The sequence below is a fragment of the Pholcus phalangioides genome, unplaced genomic scaffold (assembly GCF_987345545.1).
Source record: "Pholcus phalangioides strain wild (caught in Gottingen) unplaced genomic scaffold, Ppha-v1.0 ptg000013l_1, whole genome shotgun sequence".
Classification (NCBI taxonomy): domain Eukaryota; kingdom Metazoa; phylum Arthropoda; class Arachnida; order Araneae; family Pholcidae; genus Pholcus; species Pholcus phalangioides.
Genome location: NW_028301606.1, coordinates 38,412,402 through 38,430,172, shown reverse-complemented (window position 1 = coordinate 38,430,172; position 17,771 = coordinate 38,412,402). Strand labels below are relative to the sequence as shown.

Genomic DNA, 17,771 nt, shown 5'->3' with positions numbered 1-17,771 from the left:
CGTGTCCTGCGCAACTTTTTTTTTTTGCAATTATTGTTTCCCGTGTTTTTGATGAAGCCAGCTTGAATTTTTATTCTTTTTGGATCTTAAGGATATAAATTACTTTCCCTACTTATAAATTGAAAATGATAATTATGACTATAAATATAGATATTCATCCCACATATTTTAATTTTTTGCTTTTTCTAACCTTTTTTTGCAAAATTTATTTAAATCTATTGAGATTTTGCACTTCCTTTCCTCTTATTTGGGAATTTTTAACAATTTTTACAATAATTAGCAACTTATAATCACCAAGTTGACGGGTGATTCTTCAGTTTTTCAGCTGAAATGAAAAAATTTGTATAGAAGAAATTTGAAAAAGAAGAATTTTAAAGAAACGGGATAGTGGGAAAGAGACTTCAAAAGAATTTTCCTGGGGGAAAATTAGGAGTTTGAAGATAACTCCTGTAACTTTTATGTTTCGTCAAGTCATTTCACGAGGATATCACCAACATAAAGTACAAACTTGTCGATGCACGCTCGTTGTTCATTCTTGGAGTTATTATATCTTCGAAACACAACCTATCAAACTCGAACATTTCATATTTCTCCCGCGAATGTAGGAAATTTCCAATGAGTTCACATCACTGTTTCTCCGATATTTCTTAATAAATAAATAATATTTATCGAGATCAGACTTGCAGTGCCCTCTGTTAGTTGAAAATCGAAACTATGTTAAAAAACAAAAAAACATTTTGATACAGTAGTAATGCTCCCATCTGGTGATGAATTCTAACACTTGAGTTTCTTATTGCTGTCGGTGGATGGCAGCACCAATACTAATTCAATTGTGGCACTTTTCTTGACAATTTAAAACTTGAAATTTTACATATATGCCAAACAGTTGAACGTATTCATCAAATATTTTGGATTGCTATGCCGAAATTGATCGCTTATGAACTGATACAACTCATATATCATGAAATTTTACCATGTGTTCTTTGCTGCCATCTAGCCGTCAGCAGTGGTACTAGTGGTGAATCATTTTCATTAAAAAAAATAAGAAGTCAGAATGTGCCAGAGTCAAGTTTCCAGTAACTTTTTCCTTGATTAACTTTTAATTTTAATTATGATTAGCAAAATTCCTGACGATATGTAGATTTCTTTTTGCCGATGGGAAAATAATTTCTTCGGTTTGCAATCACACTCGGTAAAATATGGTCACTGGACCTTCAAGCAGAAGGCGGAAGGGCCTTCGGTGCTCTTATCCTCCACAAACGCAAAAGCTGGATCTCTAGAGATTATGTTGCGCATTTTTGGTCATCGAATCATCAATGAAGAAATTAATAAAGAAATCGGTAAAAATTATTTTGTTTTATTTGATTATTAGAAAAATAATAATAAAAGCGATCGTCCGCTGTTAGCGCATGGTTTTTTTTTTTGGTCTCTTAATCGCAGGTTATGTTTATTTTTCGGGAATTAGGGCGTCGTCAGCCATTTTCCATTCTTCCCGCGGGCGCCATTTCGGGAAGGAAAGGTCATTAGCAAGTACAAATATCGTGATTTGTTATTGATGTTTTGGTTTCTCGTTTTGTAATTTGTTGCATTTACCGAAATATTGTTCGCAATGAAGTTTTGCATTTCCAAATTTTCATTGTATGAATATACATTTTGTCAATTCAAAACAATAGAGGGAGAGAGCACGCTTCCCTCCCCCCCACCCGATTTAATGCCATAAATTTTCAGTAATTTGAAACTTTAATAATGGCCCGTTCACGTGCGTTAAGTAATTAAGCCGGGTTTTCCTAGGAATAGGTTTTTTCGCGCCGCGTGAACCGAATTAGACTATTTCGCGCCGGCAAAAACGTATTACATTATCACGCTACGCGTTTGTTTTCCAAGCGTGGCGCATCAGATCAGGACGGCTATATTATAGTATATGGCCTTGGCATCAGCTACTCTGTCGTATGCAGGCTCCGGTTTGGAAGGAAGGGAAACATCGGTAAAACGCGCTGTGCATGACTCCTCCAGAAGCAGTTTGCCAATCACGGCCGACGTAAAGCGCTGTCGTGAGCCGCTTTGCGCTCTGTAGGAAAACAGTCACATGGATTTGCTTATTGGTCAGTGGACGCAGTGTCATGCTAGGTCATTCACGTTGCATGCGGCACAGAAAACCTGGCATTAAGCCAGATTTTCAGAGGAGCAAGTTCTGTGCCGCATGAGAAAGAAAGAACGGAATAGGACCATTTTGCGCCGGCAGAAACATAAGCTCAATCGTGCTGTGCATTCATGTTTTCTTAGCATGACGCGTCATCTCTTCTGGCGTCTGCACATCCGCATATATTTGTACAATGGAAGAGAAGATGGGTGAAAAACGTGCAGCGCATGACACACTTGACTCCAGAAGCAGTCTGCCAATCATGCAGGATGTAGAGCGTCTGTGTGTTGCACTCTGTAGGAAAACAGTCAAACCGCTTTTCCTATTGGTGAGTGGACGGCGTGTTGCCCTGGGTGATCTATGTTGCAAGCGATGCTGGAAAAACTGGCTCTAAATAAATTTCAAGTTATCGAACACTTTGAAATGTATGTACATGATAAGGATCGTGTGTACGCCATTTCAGGTAAGTGGTTAAGTAATTTGTAACGGCTGTATTCACCAACAGAGTTTAACCACATCACAGATTGAAGGATTAGAGATCAACGTGGATTGGTTAACATCTAATCCGTTTTGATGTCCAATCCTTTCACCTGCGAGTGTATTTTAAATACTTTTGTCTGAATATGGCAATAAACAGGATTGAATTTTTCCGTGAAGTAGACGCATGTGCCAGTGGACCTCATGAAAATCATCCAATCAGCGTTGCTAAATCCACTTAACGTGTGGAAACATTTTTTAGACCTTGCCTACTTAAAATTTAGTTAATTACTAAATTGCTGAACATGTGTAAGCAGGCCATAAGGTACATGCAGAGACTAGCTCCCAGAACGTGGGGAGCATGAATCATGGTGTGCATAGTGAATTGGAGGGGGGGGGCGCGCTTGTCCTCCCTGCTGCCCAAAAGAGTTTGGTCTAAGTTTTTGCTACCCTTCACAGATTACCTCACACATGCTCAGATTTCTGGTACAGGTAAGATGTAAAAAATGGTGTAACCCATTTTCTTGTGGTTTAAGGTTGGCTTACTGTTGGAAAATTGTAGCTCAAAATCCTTCGAATTAACATCCTGGTATTTCTTAACTGTAAAGACAGAGGGCATGGTAATGAAAAAATAATGATACAACCTAACCTGACAACAGAAGAAGGAAATAATTCATGGCAACTGGCACGAAAAACAATGAAACGTAGCTGCTGTTTCAAATTTTAAAAGACTGTCAAAAAAGAGAAACCTGTTTGAAAACCCTCCTGGAGAACAGATGGTTCTATCAAACATTCTAGAACGTGAAACATGCGGCAACCTAGTGCTGCTGTGTCTGCCTTGGCATCGAAAAAGGTCGCAGAGAGAAATTGCGGATTACACCAAAGCTGTTCCTAAAAATGTGCAGACAGTAATCAACAGTAAAAAAATTACAACCTAGAAGCCGAAGGAAATAGCTGACAGGAAAAAAATGCACAAGGAAGAAAATGGCCAACCAGAAATAACAAGCTAGAAAGGAACTGTTTTTAAATCTGTTTTCTTAAATATTGATTTATGCAGAATAAAATATAATTTTTATTTGGACAGTGGTTTAAATATTTTCTTAAAAAATATGAACACCATTAAATTCTAAAGGAGCATGCTCGCTACAGGGAGGAACATGGGACCGTGCAAGGAGGTAGGTGCTGTACACCCCGCTAGTCTTCTGAAACGTTTTTTTTTTACATTTTAATTATGTATCTTGAAAATTACATTTAATCAAAATGGAAGAAATTATGAGTAAATACCAGCATTTATTTGATATGAAAACACATTATTCCACACACTCCGCGCAAAGACATAATGTATTCTTGCTGTACTTTTTTTTTGAGCAGCTCGTTTTTATTTTTCTCATCCACATGAAAAACAGCTTTTGCATGAAGTCTTCAGCTTTTTTGCAAATGGTTTTGAAGCTGAAAAAAATTGTTCAGAATCTCCCTTTCAGTTGGAGTGCAGCAGACTTTACTATTTGGGATCTGATTAGTTGAAGTGCTAGGATATTTCTAGTTGAAAGAGAGCCTTCTTTTCTTGAATTCTTTTGACATTTTTTTTCATTGATAAAAATAGCACCCTTGCATTGATTGCAGCGATGGTCAGCAATGCATAGAATATTATCATAGGCCGTCTATTTGAAATTTTAGCAATAGAATATGGAATGTCCATTTCATCGACAACATCCTTGGTATCTTCAAGGTTTTTCTCAGAAGAGAGATGCATGACAATCTGACTCATTTATTGATTTTTCATCTGATAAAACATTTTAAAAACTTTTGTAAGTATTTGATCTCATCTTCGTAACACAAATTAAGACACATTTTCGTATAAGTAACATCGGGATGCATGGAGTGGTATTTAACACCCCAGTAGCTGCATTCAAGAGAACAAAAAAGGAGATTTTGCATCTGACATGTTCCTGGGACCAAGATTATTGGTCAAATGGGAGGGGGGTGTATTTTATTTTTTTTGAGTGAAAGTGGGTAAAAAATTAGTATCCCCCCCCCCCCCAATCATTCACTGGTGTCCCTGTAAATCAAAGTCATTTCTAAAAACATGTTCAATCGAAAGGTTTATTGTAAAAAAAGATGAATTTATCAGTTGAAAACTAAGTTTTTTACATTTTCATTGTCTGCTAGTTGAGAACTTTGTCAAAAACCCAACTCTGGTCATGGCACCAAGCATTTTTTTTTCCGGTAGTGGTGTTACTCAGTCTTTTATAGGGATTCTTTTCCATGCTAGCAAACACTGACATAATATCTGATAATTTTGTGTCGCCCAAGACTTCAATTTGGTTATAATATAAAATTAGGTACAGATGTCAATTTTTTATCGATCTGGCATTGGGATTTGTCAACCCCTGTTAGCGACCTAAAATTTCAGTGGAAGAAATCTTTGTGACCCTCAAAAAAACTGATTCTGCATATACACGCCTGAATTTTACTATGCAAAACGGTGGCGACTGTGGAACCGGCCTTAGGGGCACCGCAGAATGGCGGCCCAACAAAGGTTTTCCGAAGAGATTCCTTGTTAAATTTCTCTTGGGAATCAGGAATAATCATTTGTTAGGGTAAGGAGCACAGCGTGTGGAAAAGGTTTGAGAGCCCATGCATTAAAGCAGGAGTTATCAAACTGTGGGTCTTGGGGGCACCGCAGAGCGGTGATCCGGACAAAAGTTTTTGAAAATATTCTTTGTTCAACAGCTCTGGGAAGCTGTCAGAGCTCGCAGATAAGCATTGCAAATGGGCGCAGCAGGTAGAAAAAGTGATAACCCCTGCTTAGGTTGGATGCTTTGTTTTGTTCATCTTGCTGTGTTGTATAGTTTTTCTAGTATGTTACCTCTAGTTTTTCTTTTCTGAATATCTTGTTCTCTTAGGTTGTATATTCCATATTTCCATTTTTATTTTTTGCATGCTAGCTGTTATACCTGGAATTTTAATCCCGCTATTGTTTTCATTATTAAACACAGCGACCATTTTCGGCCAAATTCAAAATCAGCAGCATTTTTATCAGCAAAATTTTTTGCCCTGGCCCTTGCATCATTTACCAGGTGTACAGGTATGAAATGCAGATTTTTTTTCAAAAAAACACGTTAAATTCAGAAGAATGATAAAAAGTGCTTTATTCAAAGTATGCTCTATTGCTTGTTATACATTTCCCCCATCTTTCCTGAAATTTGTGAATACCACGTCAGTAAAAATCTTCCCATTTTGCTGCGAACCATTCATCGAGCTATTTTTTCACATCTTCGTACGAACCAAAGCGTTGCTGAGAAAGTGTGCGACCCATCTATGCAAACAAGTGGTAATCGGAAGGAGCCAAGTCTGGTGAGTAAGCCGCATAAGGTAGAACTTCCAGCTGAGTGCTTCTAACGTGCCGCGAATTGCTTTTGCTGTATGTGATGAGCATTGCACATTGAACATTGTCATGGGGCATTGCGATTGGAAACAGCTTGTTGACTAACGCCTAATTGCTCTGCAAGTTGTTTTTGTGTCTGTGTAGTATCATCTTCGTCCAACAATGCTTCCAATTCCACATTTTTTTTTTTTTGGCGGTTTTCCATGTTCCTTGTCTGCAACATCAAAGTCGCCACTTTTGAAAAACCGAAACCATCATTCACACGTATCTTGCAAAGGAGCATGTTCACCATAAGCTTCTCGAAGTAATCGGTATGATTCAGCAGCAGTTTTCTTCAAATGAAAACAAAAAAATTAATGCTGTCTGCGAATGCTCTTTGTTCAGTATAACTTTCGTCATATTGAACGCATTAATACAACACTATGCACACACTTTTCCAATTTATCACTCGTGTGCATCTGACACTTGTTGATGACACAACAAAATGACGCAGTGTCAAATCTTCATAGCACAAACTGCATTGGTGCACCATCTGTTTTCTGAAATCCGTATTTTATTCTTGTACACCTGGTAAATGTTTTATTCTATGATATTACTCATATTTTCCTGGTTTTTATTTTAACCTCGAGTTTTTACTCCTGAATCTTGTTTTTCCTGTTTATTTTATAAGGTATATACTCATTTTCTATCTGGATCCTGTATCTAGTCGAGGATGTTATATTTTTAATTTTGATCTTCGTTAAGTTTAAGAATGTTTTGTGGTTTGTTTTTTAGTGTCATTTTCCCATTTTAACAGCCATGTTTATCTCTGGCAAGAAAAACAAAGTAAGACTTTCACTCTTGGCAACTTGTCACTTTGACATTTTCCTCATCAAATAAAAATAAAATAATTGTAATACATTGCGGAGAAAGGATTATAATGTAACTGTTCTGTTTTGATAATGTAGTAGAGGGGTCATTCCATGTCAAATCACCCAGCCATGACACCCATAGTCTCAGATTTCAATGATTTTTTTTTTATTTGTTGCATTTACCATCCTTATTAACCGTGTGAAATATTATTTGCATATCTCTAAAACTTTTTGAGAAAAAAAATGTTGAAATTTATCAAAAACTAATGCAGATGACATTTCCGAGGCTCAATTTTTAAGCGGCATTGTTTGAGAAAATAAATCATAACTTTTTCAATTTTCAATATATTCAAGTGAAATTTTCACTAAAGTGTTCACAAAAACATACAGAATATGAATAAAAATAATTCATACACTTACATTTGAAATTTACATGCAAAAAAATTATGTAAACTTTGTTTTTGTGGGATTTTTCGTTAGAAAAAATGCAATTTTTCAAACGTATTTTTAGACCAGAGGCACACCAGTTACCGAAACAAATTTTATTTTAAATTTCTCATAAATATATGAAGTAAAATGCTGGAGAAAAAAAATAATGGTTTTTTGACCGTTAATATGTTTATTCTGGCTCGCAACACAAAATTCATCAAAATAAGACTGGGTCGTTCAGATTTCAAATCATTCAACTAGATACTAAAATGCAACCCATCATCCCAGATTCCAATTATTATTTTTTATTTATTGCTTCTACCATGCTTGTTGACCATGCAAAGTTTCATGTACATATCTCTGAAACTTTTTGAGAAAAAAAATGTTTTCTAACCTCACGAATGACGTCTCTTAGGCTAACCCCATTCAAGCAATATTATTTGTGAAAATATATCATAACTTTGCAGATTTTCAGTATATGCAAATGAAATTTCCATTAAAATGCTCACAAAAAAATGCAGATTATGAATAGAAAAAATGTAAACCTTAGAGGGAAAAAGTCATTTAAATTTAATTTTTTTGTTATTTTTTTTTTATTTTTAACACAATTTTTTAAACACTTTTTTTTGGATGCACAGCATGAATTTTCAATTTTATATAAATTTAATCCTATTAATATATTAAGAAGACTAGAAAAGTAAACATTATTTTGACAGTTAATACATTTGAGTAACAAAACAATTGTACTTATATGACTACATTAATTATATTTGTACATTTTGAATTAATATAATGATTCATGCTTAGTAAAAAGAAATTTATATTTTATTTTTCATGTACGCTTATACATTTATTACAATATTCATTAAATTAAGTTTCATGAGTAGTTAATGCAATAATTCAAAACAATTAATAAATTTTAAAATTCTAGGATTAAATGAATTCATGAAATAATTAGAAATGTTAATGTAATGTGTCAAATGGGAGTTGGTGAAAAAAAAAGGTTTTGGGGGAATAAAATAATTTTTCAAATTAAACCTTCATGTTCAGAATCTTAGAAGTGTTCAAATTCCAAATAATTAATTTCACTTTTAATTGATCCATAAATATTTCTTATGATGCAACAAAGACAAACTTTTGCAATCTGATATATTTTTGCATAAAGAATTATTTTGTATTTGATAAATCCAGATAATATTAATCATATATATAGATTAATTTTTGAAGTTTTTTAACGTGATTAATTATAAAGTTATTTTACCACAACAGTGTTAAATTTTTTTTAAATTACTTTGATTTTTACAGCATATATTTTAATAAACATATATTTAATGTATATGATAAATATGAAATGGTTATACTTGTGTGAAAAAAATCTACATTATAATATTTAACACAAGCCTCTATATATTTTTCCCAAGAAATAATTTAAAATTGCTGATAAAAAGCCAGAATATGAGGCATTAAATCACAAAGAATGAAATTATCAGCTACAACCTAATTGTTGTAGCTGAGGCAGATGGAAGAGAGTAGAATTGAAAACCTAATGTATATAATGCCTGGTGGTGGTGTATAAGATGTGATGTTTCTTGTTGTGATGATGATTGTAAAAAATAATAATAGCTTCTGTGAAGATATGAACTATGGCACACTGGTCTTTGTCCTTCAGAGGGCAGCTGGTGTCTTATTTAATTATAAGACTTTATCATCCCAGCAGGTGATGATAAAGTCACTGCTGCTGCTTCATTGTGAAAACTAAAACAAAAGTGTTGGAACTAAACTGCCCCCCCCCCCCTATCCAATGATGCAAGTCTCAATTATGATCTTGCTGAAGACAGAGAATGTGCTCCTTAAAGTAGCCTACTCCAGGGTTAGCAAATTTTTCTTATGATAACACAATTTCCATTTGAGCTAAATATTTTATATCATTTTGGAAATAAAGGAAAATGTCAGAAAAGACACTTGAAATTTATAGTGTTGGAAAAAAAACTGGATCTGACTGTCATAAAAAGTGTTATGCAAAAGTGTAAAATCTGTTACCCATTACATCATTGGACCCATCGGACATCAATATTGAGGAGTGGAGCAAGTTCTGAACATTTATCTACTGTGTGTTTAAGCATTATAGAGCTTTTTTCTCAAAGTATGAAATATATCCGGAAGCATGCTTTAATCCTTTAAAATGTCATAAGAAAAAAAATAACAAAAGGTTTAAGGATAGTAAACTTGTATTTTTCATGTATAAATGAAATAAACGGTTGTACAAAATCAATTCCAGGGCGAAAAATATGCCATGCCTGTAGAGACAGTGAATATAAACAACAATAAATTAAATGAAGAAACTGAATACTGTGAAGAGATGAACAGTGATAGTAATGTAGAGAAGTAACTTGGAAAAATGTCAATTATTAAACAAGAAGCACTTGAAGAAATAAATTCATCTCTACAGAACATAGAAGAGTCACCAATTAAACTTCATAGGGTAGCTCCACAGTGCAAGTCAAACAATGCCAAAAGAAAAGTTGCATCTGCTTACAACACTTTAAAATCAAATGTTTGTAAAGTTTTTGAAGAATTACCAGAAAATGAATCTCAAAGCACACTTACCATAATGAAGATATTAAACAGAAAGAAAAGATGAATATTTTGATAAAGTTAATTAGAAATAAGACTCAATTTACCCATCACAACAGGGGCAAATTTTAACTCTGGCCCCTGCTTTAAGAAATGGGAACAAGGAAAAAAAAAAAAAGAGTTCAATGTCACTGAATATGCCGTGAGAAAAACAGGAGAGCTTTTGTAAATGAAAAAGCAAAGGTGAGCCATTGTGTTTTTATTCTAAAAAGAATCAAAAATTAAATTTCAACGATTTTTTTGCAATCTAATTTTTTAATGCAAAGGTTTAAATTTTTTTTCCTAGTCATAATCTAATTTTTTTGTGAGCATTTTAGTGGAAATTATTTCATTTGAATATATTGAAAATCTGCAAAGTTATGATATATTTTCACAAATAATATTGCTTGAATGGGGTTAGCCTAAGAGACGTCATTCGTGAGGTTAGAAAACATTTTTTTTCTGAAAATGTTTTTGAGATATGTACATGAAACTTTGCATGGTCAACAAGCATGGTAGAAGCAATAAATAAAAAATAATAATTGGAATCTGGGATGATGGGTTGCATTTCAGTATCTAGTTGAATGATTTGAAATCGGAACGATCCAGTCTTATTTCGATGAATTTTGTGTTGCGAGCCAGAATAAACATATTAACGGTCAAAAAACCATTATTTTTTTTCTCCAGTATTTTACTTCATATATTTAGGAGAAATTTAAAATAAAAGTTGTTTTGGTAACTGCTGTGCCTCTGGTCTAAAAATACGTTTGAAAAATTGTATTTTTTCTAACGAAAAATCCCACAAAAACAAAGTTTACATAATTTTTTTGCATATAAATTTCAAATGTAAGTGTATGAATTATTTTTATTCATATTCTGTATGTTTTTGTGAACACTTTAGTGAAAATTTCACTTGAATATATTGAAAATTGAAAAAGTTATGATTTATTTTCTCAAACAATGCCGCTTAAAAATTGAGCCTCGGAAATGTCATCTGCATCAGTTTTTGATAAATTTCAACATTTTTTTTCTCCAAAAGTTTTAGAGATATGCACATAATATTTCATACGGTTAATAAGGATGGTAAATGCAACAAATAAAAAAAAAATCATTGAAATCGGAGACTATGGGTGTCATTTTGGCATTTTGCCGGGTGATTTGAAATGGAATGACCCAGAGGTGAAAAATACAATTGTGTACGGCAGGGATAAGAGCTAGATAAAACATTATTTTAGCAAAAAAGCGAAAATTGGGGGAAGGCTTTAGCAAAATGTTACAATGCGAATGATTGATGGTTGGATGTCTACTCGTTTGATACCTCCTGTGTGCATTTTTGCGAAAGTGGCTACTACTTTCACATTCTAAGATTTCCTTTCGCATTTTGCTAAAAATTTGACCATAGCTTAAACCCTGCTGGGGTCTGCCCAGCAAATATTTTGGTCCATTTTCCGAACCCTTTACAAAATAAATTAATGAACCCATAAATTTAGCATTTCATTTCTGTTATGTGAAGTGAACTAGATGTGTTCAGTTCCTATAAAATTATTTTTTTTACAAAATTGACGCATCATAAGTTGGGGGCTCAGATCTCAGTCAAACCTTGTCTAACTTGAATTTAAAACTCATTCTTCAACTTTGCAGGAAGTTACAGAATGTACACTGAAGAGCCGAGCCAAAAAACTGGTACACCTGCCTAATATCGTGTACGCCCCCCCCCCCCCCCCCCGCGAGCCTTCAGAAGTGACGCAACACAACGTGGCGTGGACTCAACTAATGTCTGAAGTAGTGCTGGAGATAATTGACACCATAAATCCGTAGGAGTAAGAGGGGGTGGAGATCTCTTCTGAACAGCACGTTGCAAGGCATCCCAGATATGTTCAATAATGTTCATGTCTGGGGATTTAGGTGGCCAGCAGAAGTGTCTAAAGTCATGAGAGTGTTCCTCTGCCCATGGGGCAGAGACGGGCTTAAGTATTTTGCGGCCCGGTGCAAAAACAGCTTCGCTGCCCCTCTAAAAGCAAGGTTTCCTCGATCCCTTAGTGTCCATGAACACCCTGGTGCACGCCGGGTTTACATTGGCACCCTAGAATGACTATCAAACTATTATTTAACGCAAAGGTTTTTAACAGCTGGCTGATGCGAAGATATATCTTGAAAAGAGAGAAAATTCAACTGCCCCCGTGCGGGGAATCAAACCCACGTGAACACACTAGGCTACAGAGGCAACGAATATCTCAATCTTTCCTTGGAGCTCGTGTGCACTAAACGGGATCGTACGTGGGTGGTTGGACCTTAGAGAAGAAATAAGGGTATATAATAAATAAAATAATTATTATTTCTTCTCCAAGAGGGTTGGGTCTAACTCAGGCCAAAGCTTACAATTGCTGACAATGCCACCAGATGGCGACTTATCCGAAGATGATGTCACTCTCCGCTTATCCATACAAAGGCTTTTTACAGCTAAACTGTTATAAGCATAAACTCCTACATGAAAAATACACAGAAGAGCCAAAAAAAACTGGTACACCTGCCTACTATTGTGGCATGGACTCGACTAATGTCTGAATTAGTGCTGGAGGTAATTGGCACCATAAATCCTACTGGGCTGTCCATAAATCTGTAGGAGTAAGAGGGGGTGGAGATCTCTTCTGAACAGCACGTTACAAGGCATCCCAGATATGTTCAATAATGTTCATGTCTGGGGATTTAAATGGCCAGCAGAAGAGTGTTTTGTAGTAATTCTGGACGTGTGGGGTGTCGCATTGTCCTGCTAAAATTGTCCAAGTCCGTCGGAATGGACATGAATGGGTGCAGGTGATCAGACAGGATGCTTACGTACCTGTCACCTGTCAGAGTCGTATCTAGACGTATCAGGGGTCCCATATCACGCCAACTGCACACGCCCCATACCATCACAGAGCCTTCACCAGCTTGAACAGTCCCCTGTTGACATGTAGGATCCATGGATTCATGAGGTTGTCTCCATACCCGTACACGTCCCATCAGCTCAAAGCAATTGGAACCGAGACTCGTCAGACCAGGTAACATGTTTCCAGTCCTCAACAGTCCAATGTTGGTGCTGTCGGGCCCAGGCGAGGCGTAAAGCTTTGTGTCGTGCAGTCGTCAAGGGTACATGAGTGGGCCTTCGACTCCGAAAGCCCATATCTATGATGTTTCGTTGAATGGTTCGCACGCTGACACTTGTTGATGGGCATTGAAATCTGCAACAATTTGCGGAAGGGTTGCACGTCTGTCACGTTTAATGATTCTCATCAGTCGCTGTTGGTCCCGTTCTTGCATGATTTTTTTCCGGCCGCAGTGATGTCGTAGATTTAATTGTCGTAGAATGGTCGTACGTGAAAATCCTAATTTCATCGCTACCTCGGAGATGCTATGTCCCATCTCTCGTGCGCTGACTATAACACCACGTTCAAACTCACTTAAATCTCGATAACCTGCCATTGTAGCAGCAGTAACCGATCTAACAACTATGCCAGACACTTGTGTTATGTAGGCGTTGCCGACCGCAGCGCCGTACTCTGATTGGTTCCATATATCTTTATTTGCATACGCATGCCTGTACCAGTTTTTTTTTGGCTCTTCAGTTTAGAATCCTTTGTCGCATTTCAAAAATGGAAGAAAAGAAATAGTGTTCAAATCTTTTTTCTTCTCTTTCTTGTCTCTAATTAAAGTTGGTGAGAAATATAAAATAGTGGGGGGGGGGGGAACAAACAGTAAAGGTGTGTGTTTGGCTGGGATTACATTACGAACGTTTTTATGAAACTTTAAAAACAAGTTTTGTAAAAGTTCTGTAAAAACTTTATGGTGCGATTCTGGTCTTAGGGTTGCAATATCATACCCATGTTGCATCTGGAAAAAAGAATAAAAAAACTTATACAGTTGCAGCTGAAAAAGTGCACCGCATGACAAGTGTTAATGACCCTTTTCACAAAAATAAGGAAATGTTTCACAAAAATAGCACCTTATGAAAGTCTGGACATAATCATGGTGTAGTGTTTTTACCAATTTTATGATTCCTCTTTATTCTGGAGATCGGAATCACAATTTAGAGTATTGTAAGTTCTCTGTAGTGTTGATTTTTTGAATATTAATATAGTCGACGCTCGTTATATCGAATGGAAACTATAGGATAGTTATATGAAAACTTTTGGGACTTGATCTAGCTGTTGTAATGGAATGGTCTATAGTGGGAGGGGGGATCGTTATAACGAGTGTCAACTGTATTGAGTGACTGACACATGTTCAATGATTTGATGTATGTTCATTGTTTTTTTGGTTTTTTTCTTTTCCATTTTCTGTAGTGACCAGCATTTGAAAATACTGAGGAGAGACATAAAATCTACTTAATAAAGCCCAGAGGGCTTAGAAGAGATTTCATTATCCTATAATTAGGTGGACACAGACAAGGTAATTGTAACAAAAACACAGACAAATTTTTATAGTTCGTTGACTGCAACGGTTTGTTTTAAGTTCTATTTATTTTATACAGATTGTAAGGAAAAAATTTAGGAAGTAAATTAGATCGACATTTTTTTTTTATCAGATATTCTTTATTCTATCAGTGTATCCTGGTGAGGAAATCCTTTTCAAAAGAAAATCAATCCTTCCTCATCATTGAAAAGGGGGGGGGCTTGAGGGAAAAGGGGAATGCGTCTTGAAATACAGTAAAAGTCTGCTATAACGAGTATGGCCTATAATGAGTGATTTGCAAGTGATTATGAAATAGCTAATGTTAACGATATGAAAGATATTTGGTTATAGTGAGTTGAAAATGTATGTATTTGCTGTAAAATTAAAATATAAAATACTTCACAAAAATGCCAGTTTTTCCATCTCGCCTCAAGAATTGTTTGAGAGATTGAGATTTTTCCAATTACTGTGTCTTCTGAAAATATACTGAACATTGAATGAAAGAAGATAGACAATCTGGAGGTTATTAGAGTCCAAATGAACGGTTTCACTGGAACCACCCCACCGTGGTTCAATCAATTCCATGTGTTTATTTTTATTTCTTCAGGGTAATAGGAAGAAATGTAGTTTTTGCATGTAGTGAGGCTATTCTAATATGAACATGAGCATATATATGTGTAACGGCTAAAAGCAGGCATTTTCTTTTCTCTCTTATTTTTGTGTTCTTTTTACCGTATATTTCCAATTAGTGATTCAAAATTGCTTTTTTACATTTAGCCTATAAGCGCAACTCAATGAAGAAAAAAAAAATGTCGGATGAGCAGAAACCATATGCGTCCTGTTTTTTGTATCACCAAAACTGTTAACAGGTAGTGAATCTGAGCGGTAGTAATCCATGGTTGCCAAGAAAAGCATTACTGTCGGATACCCGCACTTCTGATTTCCTTTTCTCCATTGGGCCATTTAACCCAGACAATTGGTGATATAACAACCCCCCCCCCCCTTCCTCTCATAGCATCATTTCTTTGTAGGGTCATAAATAGATGGGAGATATATATATATTATAATGAGCACAATGATCTCCCGATGATTCGTCTGCTCTTTTTTTTTTTTAATATTGTAAAAAAGATGAACACTTGACAGAAGGGGGAGAGATCTAAGTTGACGCTTGAAATTGCAGTAGGTTCCATTCCAACACATTTTTTAAAAAATTCGAGCAACGTTTCCAACAACTCCGGGTTTTTATGACAACTGGCCCTGTTTATTCATACCCATCCGTTTATTCAACACTTTAAGAATTACATATTTATTTAATTAGCGCGAGGTGACAAGTTTGGGGGGGGGAGAAGGAATGTCATTAATTGCTCACCACGAGGTGACAAGTTTGGGGGGGGGGAGAAGGAATGTCATTAATTGCTCACTGCCAGGAGGGTCCGTCCTCTTCGCTGTCACACTGAAGATGTTTTTCTTCTTTTAGCAAGATCTCGCTCATCTGTCATCAATTCAATGTAGAAGAGTTGATCCACTTTGCCCAAGAATATTTAGAAGACACCAACGAATAAGGCAAATACACAATGTGTATTTGCCTTATTCGTTGGTGTCTTCTAAATAATGAATTCAATGGTCTATCACCAAGCGATACCCTTTCGTGTGTCAACTGCTGTAGTGTCGCGCTCACAAACTTTCCTTATATCACAATTTACCATTAAATCAAGAAAATTTTTAACATTTTCATTGAAAAATGTTATTTCAATTAGTGTTCCAAAATTCAACCGCTGACCACTAGTTAAATCTTTGTGGACCACAGGTTGAGAAACGCTGCTCTATTGTATTATCTTGCCATTAAATGAAGTTGAATTAAATTTCAAGGTCTGGGATTATTACTATTATCTTCACTGTACTTTGCAAGGCTGCATCCACAAGCTTTTTTTCCCCCTGTTTTGAATTCTTAGGAATCTGTTTTACTTACTCAACGACACTTTTCTTTGCGGTTGTGACTATGCTAAGTTATAACAGACTTTTACTGTACGTAAGAAAATCAGATAAACCTTGAAAAACTTATATTTCACTGCTGTTTGACATTGCTCACTTCAGACATAGGGAGACATTCTAGTAATGGTTATTACTCATTGAAGTTGACAGGAACTCAAAATTCATTCTTTCATTCAGTTTTAACGGAAAACGTTACATATCGTTAGGGCTTGACAAATCTCAAGAAATTCTAGGTGCCTGAACAATTTTTCAGGAGCCAAAAAAAAATTACCAAAATGTTTCTTTTGACTTTCCCAGAGCACATATTGACTCACCCTTTTTATGGTTGCATGAAGATGCTGATTTTTTTAAGTTTCCATGGTGACCTGTTGCTTGGGATTTGTCAAGCCCACCATATAAGTACTATAAAAAGGGTTTTTCTCGTGCATTTTTCTACAGAATATAAAATATCAAATCTTTATCCAGTTTGCGTTATAATTCCATAGGTGCTAATGCTTACGATTTATTAGCCTTATTAAAATCTGTTCAGAAACCAGGTTCTTCCAATTTTTCATCTTTTTGAAAAAATCCCACATTGAAAGAAATTGGGATTTCAAATCTGGCAAATGACCAATTGTAGCCAAAAAGTAAGCTAAGCTGCCAATTATTACTAAAATCTCAAAAAAAAAATTCCAACGGCCGGACATGAAGTGCTACTACAAATCACAGTGCATTTAAAAACACTCCATGGACAACACGTTTGTGACATTACAAATATTTGAGATGAATATTCAGAGTCATAATAACCATAATAGAATTTACAAGTTGGCAAAATATGTTTGATTTCAGTGAAAATATAAATTCAAGTAGTCTTCAATGTTTAAAACATCTTTATAAATGAACATCTGGATGGTCAAAATTGGGGAGAGACATTGGAATTTCCCGGGAAAAGTTGTCTCACTCATTGCAATTTTCCCCTCCCCAAATAAAAAAAAATCAATTATTTCCCCTTTTGTTTGCATGGTATGTTTTTGCCAGTGAAGTGTTTCCTCATGTGACAAACTACAGATTTTCAGTGTTTGGTAATTGGTACCTATGTAATTCATTCAGGGCAGCCATAATTAAACTAATGTGAACCTGGACATTTTTAATATTTGTTTGGTTAAAGGATTAAAGAAGGAATTTCTTCAAAATTATTTGTTAAATTTTGGATATTGTTTGAAGTCGGGTCATACCATTAATGGCTCATGCATCTCTTTATGTCAAACAAGAGTGGTAGCATGTTGGTGGTTTTCAGCTCTGTCATGGATGTTCGTGTCACAAATACTGAAACACGTTACACAAGCTCAGATGTTTTAGGGATTCAGATCTGCAGATCATGTATATATTTAAAGACATGTTAGATGACCCATTCAGAGTCACACTAGCAAGTTCCAAATCTATTAATTACATGGGAAAATGCAATTAAAAA

At 35.5% G+C, this 17,771-nt stretch overlaps 1 protein-coding gene across 2 annotated transcripts in view; it reads left to right on the top strand.

The window, feature by feature from the left end:
* Positions 1 to 1,248: 1,248 nt before the first annotated feature.
* LOC149079082 (uncharacterized) overlaps positions 1,249 to 17,771 on the top strand; it is a 63,443-nt gene continuing 46,920 nt past the window's right edge. The window contains exons 1-2 of one of the 2 annotated variants that reach the window (XM_089241368.1): positions 1,249 to 1,340; positions 14,221 to 14,326. The gene's annotated coding sequence lies outside the window, so the exon portion shown is untranslated. The remainder of the gene's footprint in view (positions 1,341 to 14,220; positions 14,327 to 17,771) is intronic. The other variant, XM_089241369.1, reaches the window with a different exon arrangement.